Source organism: Macrotis lagotis, chromosome 1, assembly GCF_037893015.1.
Source record: "Macrotis lagotis isolate mMagLag1 chromosome 1, bilby.v1.9.chrom.fasta, whole genome shotgun sequence".
NCBI classification, from domain to species: domain Eukaryota; kingdom Metazoa; phylum Chordata; class Mammalia; order Peramelemorphia; family Peramelidae; genus Macrotis; species Macrotis lagotis.
The window spans coordinates 488,562,147-488,575,281 of record NC_133658.1 but is presented as its reverse complement, the minus strand read 5'-3'; the positions used below and the strand labels follow the sequence as shown (position 1 = coordinate 488,575,281).

Below are 13,135 nucleotides of genomic sequence, written 5' to 3'. Positions count from 1 at the left end.
AAAATAGAACTTATCCATCTTAGTTTATTATGGAATCTGATTATTACTTATCTCCATGTTATAGAATTACTAAAACAGTTCTTCAGTTATATACAGAAATTAAGGAGGAACATTTTACATAATGCCACAAAGTTATATAATATACTTTAGCTGCCAGGACTTCTGGTTGTTGAGAGTCTTTATTTCAGTGGAAAAATAATGGAAACCTTTTTCTTATGAATGCTTATAAATGTGAGGGTGAACGTTTGTAAACAAAATGAAAAATTATTTTGCCATCCTGCTTTGTTGGGGCAGAGGGGTGACTATATATGTTGTAATTATCAGAATGAGTATAAATCAAAACAAAAAATATACTTAATTAAATTTACCCAGAGAGGAGATACATTTTTCAATTAGTTTTGCCATGGAGATAATGTTCATTCAGTAATTAAACCCATACTATATAGAGGTTCCTCAAAATCTTAGTGCAGTTTAAAACTTTAATAACTTAAAATTGCACTAGATTTGAGTTACCTTATAGAAAGAGCACCCTTAGAGATTTGTAGGGGGAGATACAAAGATATGCCTCTTTTGGTTGAGCAGTGGTTATATTGCATACAAAGATATATAATAACTATTTAATAAATGTATATTAACTAATACAGACTATTGATACTGTAATAAATATATTAAGGTAACAAAGGAACAAAGTGCTATGTGAAGTCACAAGGAAGAAAAAAATAACTGGGTTGAACCAGGGAATATTTCTTGAAGAAGCTAGGACTGGAAGGATTTCTTAAGGTAGAAATGGATAGTAAATAGAATGAGCAAAAACACAATAAGCATGGAAAATACACATATATATGTATTTATATTTATGGGAACAAAAGGTTGTCTTTCTGGTTGGGCTATACTGTTGCAAGGAATCATCTGATAAGGTGAGGATGCATTAGTTTGTGGAGGTGATTGAATACCAAAAAAAGAAACTTGGACTTTATCATCTGGCTTCAGGGAGACATTTGAAGGTTTTGAGAGGAGAAATGATTGCAGATTTGGGAATAAGGGATATTACTCAAGCAGTGATTTGAAAGATGAGACTGTAGTCAAGAAAATATGGTAGGAGGCTACTTTACTGGAATGATGAAAGGAGAGAATGGATTCAAAGTATAATGTAAGGCAAATGCACAAAATTTAGTAACTGGTATATGGGAAGCAAAGGAAAGGAAGAATCAAGATTTTAAGCATAGATGACTGCAGATGATGCCATTGATAGAAGTTGGGGAGATTTTTGGAGGAAACGTAATGGGTACTATCTTGAATAGGTAAAAAAGAAATGTTTAGCAATAGAATTACTAAAGTCGACTTTCTCCAAATAGATATAAATTTATTACATGACTTGGTATTACATGATTTAGGAAGTATGTTTTTTTTAGTCTCTTTAAAACTTCATAGGAGCAGCATATTTTCTGTCTAGAAAAATGGGGGAAAAATTCTTATTTCAGGAAATGCCAGAATAATAGTTTAACTGTTTGAGGCCAAACTGAGAATGCAGTTTTAAATTATTTCTCAGCTAAATTTTTTTTTACAAAGCATCTTTCCACTTAGCACATTGCCACCAAAATCTAATAGGGCTTAAAACTAAATTTCAGCACATGTTCCTTATGTCTTACATTCATATTAGAAGCTTGCTAACCCCCAACCCTTTAGAGGCCTTTGTCATGCGGTTTAATGACTGGCCTTTAATATAAAGATGGTAGGAGTTGCTATACCAAACTCTCCCATTATTTTCTTAGTTTTTCAAGTTACAGACCTTTCATAGTTCTGGTGGTGTCTGATGTCCTCAAGTTCTCAGGAGGGTACTAATAGCAGAACAGTATAACCCTCTGAATGGCAAGGTGACACTGACCAACTCATAAAGCTATTACCAATTGAATCATACCAATGAATAGTTCACGCACCTCCCAAGATGGAAGATGTGAGAGGAAAGACCATATTGATAATTAGCCCATTGAAAGACAGGTTAGGATGTATGTAGCATTTTGTAGCTAGATGTCAAATGCTGGTGTTTTCCCTGGTGTGTTGGGTGGTATGCGGTGGTGCTTCACTGATATGGGAGGAAGGAAAGTCAAGGAAAGTCTGGGAGTAATGGAAGTTCTGATGATCAGTTCATCAAGCGATAGGTGTGGATGTACCAGGTTTTCACGTTCTGTTACCAGATATCACATGCTGTGGTTGTCTTCGCTGGTAAAGGGAGGAAATGAATCCATTTAAGGTCAAGAGACTCCTGAAGCAGCCAGACTATCTCCAAAGACTTGTTTCCTATAAATCAGTCTGTGGGGTAGAACAATTCTGATAAAGGCAGGTGAGAAGTCTGCCTTGCATAGCATATACCCCTCACTGTAATAAACACAATTGTGCAGTTCACACCTTATTTGTTTGGTTGTTGTGGTCCCCTTTGATATGAAGGACTAATAGAAGTACAGACCTTATATCATTTGCCCCAAATATTCTGAGAGAAAAAAAACATTATTCTATTTGAAGACTTTAAAATGATACATATGTTCATACATGAGATTTTTTTTAATCTGATGTTTATCTAGTGTTATTTTTAGTTTAGCTTTTGGCAAATTCTGGGACCATTTGAAAATGCTCTTATTTTGTTATGATTATCATTGTTCCCCCCACCCACAGCTCTCCACACCTATGCTATGTATGGTCTTACTCTGGCAGCATATTTGTGGCTTTTTTTGGCCAAGATAAAAAGACCCTTTTTAATGAATCTTTGAACAATCTTTATAGTTCTTTGATATTTTATCTCACTTTAATAGTTTTTGTTTACAAAATTTCAGAGCAATATTTTCTTTCCTTCTAGGCACAGTTTTTTGGTAGTTACCTTTAAGTCAGTGGTTCTTAACCTGATGTGGGTGGAGACTAGGTTATATGAGTTTCAGAAGGTTCATGAATTTGGATGGGAAAAAATTACTTTTTTAATTTTCACTGTCTACTTGAAATTTAGCATTTCTTTTAATTGTTGAGTGTAGACAGTAAACTGGTGGAGGTGGGTGGTGGTACTAGTAGTAGTAGTAGTAGTAGTAGTAGTAGTAGTAGTAGTAGTAGTAGTAGTAGTAGTAGTAGTAGTACCACCTGTGACTTTTTCACCAGTAGAAATCAGATATTTTTATATCACACTCTAATTGTTGTAGAGATCTCAATATTGTTTATGCTCATTCCTGCTTCAAAATTAACATAATTATTAGTTTTCTTAGATTATGATCTAACATGTAGATCAATCTTCCTGTTTACAGACTATATTTTAATAGAATTGTTTTTCTTTGTAATCCTTTGTATTTTATGCACTGAATAAAAAAAATTGAGAGCAGTTGTCACCAGACTGCCAAGTTGAGTCTGTGTGACTCAAAAAGGTTAATAATACTTCTTCTAGGTGAATAAATAATGGGTTTTTTTAGTTTTTTTGTTTCTTTTTTTTTTTTGTTTTGTTTTTTGTTTTGTTTTTTTGCAAGGCTGTGGGGGTTAAGTGGCTTGCCCAAGGCCACACAGCTAGGTAATTTAAGTGTCTGAGACCGAATTTGAACTCAGGTACTCCTGACTCCAGGGCCCACCCTCTATCCACTGCCACCTAGCTGCCCCAATAAATAATATTTTTGAAGTTTAAATGGCTAGACTAATCCAGTTTCAATTTAGCAACAACATAGATTAACTAATATGCTTTTATATTCAATTATGCTTTTTCTATAAGAACAGAGGTTCTTAGATAAACTGAAGAGGAGCAATTACCAGTTCCAGGATAACATTATTTAAAAGGATGACAGTATTTTAGAGCAATCATTAAAGAAAACAATACTGATACCTAGGGCAATTATTTCCCACTATCAAAGGCTCATTCTCCTGATTTGAAGCTGTTACTACTGCTTGATAAAACCTTAGTCTGAAACTTTCCTTAACATCAGAAAACCTTTGGGAGGTATATATGCAGTTCTGACTTTGGAATTAAGAGCTATAATGCAACTTATTGTCTAAAGCTTTTGTTAGGTGATTTATATTTATTGAGTTTTGCTTTTCTCTGGTTAGAGAAGCTGTCAACTGCCTTCTTGCAGTTTATTACAACGTTACTAGTTGTCTCTGGTATTCAGATGTCTCTTTTGAGAACTCTATTTTCATAAAACCCCTATGATAGTCTTTTTCAGATCCAGGTCTTGGCAGCCAGCTTTTATGTAACTTTAACTAGTGGAAACGGACCTGGGGAATCATCTTAACTCAGAAACTATTAGTGTGATCTTTGGGAACTCATACTGTCTTTCTGTTCACCTCACATGAATAGCAATGTTAAATGACATTGATTACCTCTGAGGTTTTTTCTTTAATCAGATAGCTATTTCTTTACTGACAGCTAGAGATCTGTAGTTTTACAGCCTGAATTCTATTGGAGACTATGTAAAGTGATTGAACCTCTCTTCAGGCTATACAATTTAAAAACTTCTTAAGGAATATGTATTTAGAACAAACAGAAAGTATTTTCTTATGATAATGATTGCCATGTACTTCCTATGTGCATGATAGGTATATCTCCTGTATAAGAAATCCCATCTTGTTACTGAGGTGATCTTACTAGCTTTGTCAACAAGAATCATTGTCTGATACTGAGGAAGGGACAAAATAATTTTCTGTCTACTTCAGGAATTGTTTATTTTTCTTGTGTCATGACTCCCCTTTGGCAGTTTGGAAAAAGTTATTTACCATTTCTTAGAAAAATGTTTTTAAATGAATAAAAACTACATAAGCTTATGAATAAAAACTACAAGGACAACAATTATATTGCAATAAATTATCAAAATATTTTTAAATATTTAAAAACTATAAATATATAAAATATATTTAAAATGTTTTAGAAAAGAAAACAATTTCTTGGATCACAGGTTAGCAACCACACGTGCATATATATATGTATATATATATATATATATATATATATATATATATATATATATGTATATGTATTCCCTAACTCTTTGTGTCAGCAAAGACTCTGGTTATTTTTATGTATACAAAATATAAAATGTCTAAATCAACTTTAAAATCATAAATGGGATCAAAGCTAATTTTATTGAGGACCTGGTAAATAGTATTGCATGGAGAGGCAACCTGACATAGGAGTCAGGAACATCTGGGTTTAAATCTAAAATCTATTAAGTACTAGCCCTCTGACCCTGGGCAGTCACTTAACCTTTCAGTGTCCCTTTAGGCAATGCTCTAAGGTTATAAGTTGAAGAGAGACAGTACTGTTAAAGGAAGTTCCTCATTGGGAGCTTTCTAGCTTTTTGCCCATGTTCCCTCCTTGCCTCCCTTTATTTCTTCATTTGTTTCTTTGGTGGAGGGAGCTTGCAGTAAGAAACTTCCACTGAATGCATATCAGCGCCTTCAGAGTCATTCATTTTGTAATTCTGTCTCATCCTATCCCTATAGACATACATACACACATATGCATTATATATAATATCTGTGTGTTTATATAATATTGATGATGATGATGATGATAATAATAATCATGTTTGTCCTTCATTTTCAAAGAAGACCATGACATCAGAGAGGTGATGCCATGACAAGGATGTGAATTGGATTTGAGTGAGGAGGTGCTGTGCTAAGTCACCAGTCTCACTTTATTCTTCCAGAGCCATCTGGGTCCATTGGCCAGATATAAATCAGGATGACTAGAGATGGCCCTGGATGTGGGACAGAGTTAAGTGACTTGCCCAAGGTCACACAGCTAGTAAATGGCAAGTGTCTGGGCTGGATTCAAATTCCTGTCCTTATAAGGCTCTGTGTGTGTGTGTGTGTGTGTGTGTGTGTTTAAATTCTGGCTTTAAATCTGAATTTCTAGGTTGTAAACTTTATTTTTATATTTATATGGAAAAGCTTAAAACAATTCCCTATATTGGTCATGGATTATTCACTGTACAGGTCATTTCTGACTTAGAAACACTGACTCAAGGACTTGTTATCCCTCCCTTTCCCTGCCAGAACCTGCACTGCCATGGTAGCTGCCATGAAAACAAAACAAAACTTGGAACTTTTAGATAGTCTGTTGTTTTGGAAATGAAGAAAGAGAAGAAACTGAAAGGCAGACAGCTTAGTGAAGCTAAATCCAGAGCAAAATGTTATTATGCAGGTCAACCTGCTTCTAAAATCTTGATTCACTCTTTTTTTAAACATATAAATATTTTGTTTTCCAATTTTATGCAATAGTAGTTACTGCCTATCATTTTTTGGTAAAGTTTTGAATTTTACACATTTTCCCCACCCTCCCTTCCTTCCTCCTCTCCCCCATGGAAGGCAGTCTGATAATCTTTTCATTGTTTCCATACTATGTATTGATCAAAATTGAATGTGTTGAGAGAAAAATCATATCCTTGAGGAAAAAATAAAATATTAGAGATAGCAAAATAATGTAGTATAGAAGGAAACTTTTTGCAATTGTCTTTGGTCTTGGTTTAAGCTCCACAGTTCTCTGGATTCAGATGATATATTCTCCATTGCAGATACCCTAAAATTGTCCCTGATTATTGCACTGATGGAATGAGCAAGTCCATTAAGGTTGTTGATCCAGTCTACTCTTGAATTTATTCTCTTTGAATACTGCCTTAATTAAAGATTAACAGATTTTTCACAAGCCCCTTAAAATATACAAATATTTAGGATGTTTGCCTGAACTCTCATTTTTATGCATTAATTTTTTATATTTTAATATATTATTACATATTATATATTATTATTCATTTATTTTAAATTCAGATAACTTATCTTCCAATACCTAGCTTAGATAAATTGCTGTGGAAATGGTAGCCTTCATTTATCTCTGTCCATCTCTTTATTCGATGAAAGCAACATAATCAGAGAAAATTAAATTTGAAATAGCTGGAGAATTTTGAGTATGGGAACAGGTCTAGGTCTGGTGGTGGTGGTGATTGAGATTAAACCTATTAAGTCATCCTATGACTTTTTGGGCATCTGGTAAAAGAGAAATTATATAAGAGAAAAGGTACGAAAGCATATAGGCAAAGTTTGTCTTTAATATTCCCCTACCTCAGAATATTGGTCTTGAACAGAACTTTTGGCTTTCACACCCAAGTAAAAGACAGAAAATTGTCTTCTTGATACTCCTCTTCCCATTCAGTATTAGGTCAGCCAAATTTTAGTTTGGGGTATGTGTGTGTGTGTGTGTGTGTGTGTGTGTACATACTCGTACCAACCTGGAAGATTCCAAGTCCCCAAAAAAATTGAAAACTTCTGGAATATGACCAATTCCTAAGTTGGGGGTTGCTTGACTTATGATTCACAGTGAAAAGGTCCTTGTTGAAAACTGACTCAAAATATGAGACTGGCTAAAAAAATAAAATGAAGTACACTAATGTACATTATCATAGAAGAACTCAAAACAGGTTAAATAAATATTTTTGGTAAATGGCATCTATTCTGAGAATGCTGCTTTTCACTTTCTGTCACTTGTTATCTCAAAGGAAGACAAGAGAGAATATTGGAGAGACATGAATCTTATTCTTAGTCCTATTACAAACCCGCTATGTAACAAATCATTTGCACTAGTCCCTGTACCTCTCCTGGTTTATTTTCTCCTATCCTAAATCAGTGAATAAACTGTTTATCTATGGGTCTAGAATCCAAGATTATTACATAAGAAAACATTTCCTTTATTGATGTTATCACTACAAATAAAAATCTTAAGATGATTAAACAGAATCTTCAGAAGGTTAGTTTTATTTTAATGTTAAGTCGAAGTGAAATACTGGAGATCAGCAGAAGACTGATATTTACCTGATAATTATCTAGTTTTGTTTGTTTTGTGGACCCATTACAAAACCTCTGCAACTCCTAAATAGAGAAATGTTTTTAAAGAATTGAAGAAATGCTGGTTTTCAATTAGAAGTTAGTGAAAAATGGTGGTGGTGGTGGGGGGTTTCCCTATCCAAATTAATGACAGTGGATAATCTATTAAAAACCCTCATTTTAGAAAAGGAAACAAGCCCAGAGAGGTTAAGCATATTGCCCAAGATCATTGGATCTTAGGATAGCTGGGATCCAAACCTAGGTCTCCTGAGCACTCCTTGCATCAAACTACCACCTACTGATTAAATGATTCATAAGGTAACTAGAAAATTTAGAGCAAATATCTAGGTTACAAAAGGATTGCCATTTTTAATACTGTTAAGATGACTGGGCTCAAGCTCTCTTAATAGCAGATGAAAGTGGAGACAGCCTTACAAGTCTTAAAGAATGCTTAAAAATTAGGTAATTTGTAAATTGAAGGCTATTAAGTACTAGGAAAAAATAGGCAATTTCTTACATATTTCAAAATATTTACCATTAAATAGGAGGGAAATAGAAGCAGAATATGTGTAAAACTCCTATTTTTCCAGTCAGGTATGAAAATTTTTGAAAAAAATCATAATTTCCTGTTTCTCTTTTTTCCCTTTTGTGTGTGTGTGTGTGTGTGTGTGTGTGTGTGTGTGTGTGTGTATATGTTAGACAAATGTGTTTGTCAGCTAATTGAGAGAACTTAATAAGGGTCAGTCTAGTACAGTTATCCTTTCCTCATCATGATTCTCTCCTTTTTAGTTTTGAAATCTTGTGGGCTAGCCTATAAAATTAAGTGGGAATTTTGGGGAGTTTTGTGTAAGTCAAAAATTAAATGCAAAGGCCAGCAGACTACACATAAAAGGTTTAGAAACTCAGAAATGCATAAAATATATAGTATTGTATAAGATCTACATATTTTGTCTTTTAATATAATAATAATAATTCAGACTTCTTCCGTGTTATTATGTTAGAGCCAAAAAATTATATGAGGATTTACCTCATATCATTATGGAGGCAATGTGCCATTAACTCCAACGTGGAAGGGATAACCATAATATTACTGCCAAAAGTCAAGGAAGGGTATGGTAATGTTTTGATTGAGTATAAAGGGCCATTTGTTGATTTTAGTCTTACCACAATTAGGCTTAATTTAAAACAAAACTTTTAAAGCCAAGAAGTCTTTTTTCAAGAATTAAAAATAGCTTATTTAAATAAAGATTTCCCTTATTTTTCCTAGACAACTATTATTGTTTCTATAATTTTCGTAGATGAAGTCTCTTCCTTTATAGGAAAAGAAAATAGTGCATTTTTGAATGATCAGCTTGATAATATTTATAGTCTGAAATGAGTACCAAAAAGATGATGATCTAGTGTTTTAAATTATTAAGCCAGTCATATGTTCTGCCTCCTAAGTGGCTAACATGATCAATGCTCAGTAAAGGTTGTTCAATTAAATTATGATATTGAAAAATTTAATTCACTGTAGATGAACCAAATTTCTTATTTTTAATATAAATTGAATGAATTATATTTCACAGAGCTTTGAATTAATATGCCTATGATTTATTCATAGTAATTAAAAAATTCAAGTATTAGTTCAGTTTATCCTTTTTTTATTCTTTGACTTTCTATTTAAATTGCATTTCTAGGCATTTAGAAAGCCTGACATTCTAAAGTAATGATACACAAGAATTCTTTCTTATAATTTGTTATTTTTAAAAGTAATTTTTATTTTATGTTCCTAGAACACTTCTTCCTTCTTAGAGATCTCTGCTAAAAGGTAAAAAGAATTATATTTAAAGCAGAGGTTCTTAACCTTTTTTGTATGTCATAGAACTCTTCTCAGAATAATTTTTTAAGCACATAAAATAAAATATGTAGGATTTGATAAGAAACAAATTATGTGGAAATAGTTATCAATATATTTTTAAAAAAAAATAAGTTCCTGGATACCAGGTTCAGAGCCTCTGGTTTAAAGAAGCATTTAACTTTTCCTTATATAAGACTTAGTACAACCTTGAATTTTTTTTCTTGAAAAACTAAAAATTATATAAAGAGAAAGGATGCTAGAAAAGAATGAGTAGGACAGGGGCTTTCCCTACTCCACACTTGGCTTAATGAAAGGCATGATGGTAACTTGAAAAAAGAGTATTGAACTTGGAGTGAGGAGAAACCTGGTTTACAGATATCATTTCTGACCCTAGCTGGGTAAATTTCTCTTCACCTATCTTGAGTCTCAGTTTCCTTATCTGTAAAAGGGGAGAAATTATATAGATAATACCTACCTCAGAAGATTGTTTTGAAGATCAAATGAGATCATGTCTGTAAAATGCTTTGCAGCTCTTATTCCTGTGCAAATGTCAGCTGCTATTAATATCAAGAAGGGAAATGAGCTCATCATGTTCCCAGCTGGTGAATAGGCCTATGTTGCAGAACTCTTGAGACTCATACTTAGGTCTGATGTACATACAGCCTCTGTGGTATTGAATTGGATCCTGGCATGTAGATACAAGATTCCATTCCCATGGGAGCTCAGGGATATAGAATCATAGACAATTGCTACAACATACTGTTCTGGGGAGCTTTATTGCAGTAGGGACATCATCTAGCAGTCACTGTTGAGAAGCAGAAACACAGATTATGATGAATACATAGGTCTCAGAACAGCTTTCTCTTTTAGGATGGAGACACTGCTCTACACCAGATAAAGCAAGTATTTTGCTATTACTGTCAGTGACAAATGTCAATTGAGCATCTTCTTTGTCATTATATTAAGGTTTGTGATAAATTAAAATAAATTAAAACCCAACCTACTTTCCAAGAGCTTGAAGAGATGGTCTTGATGATAATTATGCCTTGTATTTGTATAGCACTTTACAATTTTAAAATATTCACATATACCATCTTATTTTATTCATGGAGAAAGTAACTAACTTGCCATGTCGATTGAGACAAGAAATTTCATAGGAATCATTTGAAGGAGAGACCATTTCCACTGGAGTTTTCTGGAAAGAGTTTACAGAGGAAGTAGAGTTTGAGCAGAACTCTGTAAGCTAAATGGTATTTAAACAGTTAGAAGAAAGGGTGATGGGTAATGATATGTGCAGAGGAGAAGATTGGGTAAGGTTAAAGGCATGTTTGGGGAATGACCTAACCAATTCTTAAAAACTTTGATGCCCATCATTATCCTGGTTCCGACCCTAAGTATGTTGTATTTGAACTACTAAAATAATCTCCCTATTTTCTCTAACTTTATTTTCTCTTGTCCTTAAATCTGTCTTGTTTGCCTCCAGATTATTATTTATAAGACATTATGTGACTTTGTCACTCTAAAGCCCTCAAATACATTCAAAGGCATCCTTGTGGCCATGCTTGATATTCATTCATTCAGTTTTGTCCAACTTTCTGTGATCTCCGTGGACTATGCATAGCAAGCCAGGCTCTTCTATTTCTCATAGTTTTTTGAAGTTCATGTTCATTGTTTCTTGACATTATCTATCCATCTTCTCCTCAACCCTCCCCTTTTCCTTTTGCCTTTAATCTTTCCTAATATCATAGTTTTGGCTTCTCATTGTGTGGTTGAAGTATTTAAGCTTCAGCATCAGTATTTGACCTTCCAGGGAATAGCCTAAGGGACGTTCAAAAGTCTTCTCCAGCACCTCAGTTCAAAAGCATCAATTCTGCAGCACTCAGTTTTCCTTATGGAGCAGCTCTCACAGTCATACATTGCTCCTAGAAAATCATAGCTTTGACTAGATGGATCTTTGCCAGCAAGGTGCTATCTCTGTTTTTTAGTATGCTATATAGATTTTCCATAGCTTTTCTTTTCCAAGGAACAAGAGTTTTTTAATTTCATGGTTACAGTTACTGTCTGCAGTGATCTTTGAGCCCAAATAAAATATGACACTGTTGGATAAAGAAAACTGTAGACTGAACTTGAAGGCCTGACACAACCTGTGTCCATTTTACTTTCTTTTTAGCCTTATTTCCCATTATCCTCTAGGTCATAAATCCTGCCATCCTTATGTAGAGCGAGTTGTATATTGTATTTCAAGACTAGAGCTATAAATAAATAAATAAATAAATAGATAGAGGGATTGATCAGGATATCAACTATGTGTAAGTGGAAATTAAGCCCATAGAAATTAAAGAACAGAGAAGGGAGAAGAAAAGACATAGCCTTGGAAGATAGGTTATAGAATAACCACAAGTGATTAGTGTCCTGAAGCTCATTTTTCAACCCCTAGCAGTATCATTCAGATTTCTATCACTGAACTAAAACTTACTTAATTTGAAAATTTTGTAGTCATTTTATCAATCCATGCTCTTCTTGACTGTTGCAGGATTTGATCCTTTAGACCCACTCCTCTTGCTGGCTACTCTTAACCTGTTCGTTTACCATTCTCTCTCTTTAAAATGTTTTTTTTTTCCTAGGCAATTAGGGTTAAGTGACTTGCCCATGGTCATATAGCGAGTGTCTAAGTGTCTGAGGTCAGGTTTGAACTTGAGTACCCCTGAATCTGGGGTTAGTACTCTATCTACTGCACGACCTTGCTGATTCCCATCAATTTCTTTTAAGAGTTCTGGGTCGGAGCATCTAGGTGGCACAGTGACCATGGAGTCAGGAGTACCTGAGTTCAAATCCAGCCTCAGACACTTAATAATTACCTAGTTCTGTGGCTTTTGGCAAGCCACTTAACCCCATTTGCCTTGCAAAAGCCTAAAAAAAAAGTTTTGGGTCCTCTTGTCTCTCTTGATGGGTATAAGCCAGCTTTTTTAGGGAGAAAGGGAAGGTTTAGGTAGTAGTTTGAGGGTGCTCTGAAATACTTTTATCCATACAACAGTGCTCAACTTTCATCCTGACAACCATAATACCCAGAAATTGTAATCAGTTGGTCTCTTTATCACTTTTTTTTCCCCAACTGAGAACTGTGGAGGGTTCCAGAGAAGCTCATTACCAATTTGATTTCAAGGTGATGGGATTTTTAGATAAGGCAATAACTCCCAAAGATTGTTCACCAAGTTATAGAGGAGCTTTAGTTTGTATTAATTGAAGAAACACCCATACTAATTACCATAGGTTTTTAAAGTAAGAAATAGTTATCTCTTTAATTGCTACAGATAGTTGCTCTGGGTAGCAATCAGAGTGAAAGAGAATTGGAAAAGGATGTTTATTTGGGAACAGACATGAGCATAAGAGTATTTTTCTATTTTCTTCTTAGGGCAAGTCAATTTTCTGGCAAACAGTTACCTTATCCACTGAGTTTTT

The 13,135-nt window shown here is 34.1% G+C and overlaps 1 protein-coding gene across 2 annotated transcripts in view; it reads left to right on the top strand.

Annotated features, from left to right (window-relative positions):
* Window positions 1-13,135, top strand: part of LONRF2 (LON peptidase N-terminal domain and ring finger 2) — a 97,135-nt gene that overhangs the window by 10,990 nt on the left and 73,010 nt on the right. The window lies entirely within an intron of this gene.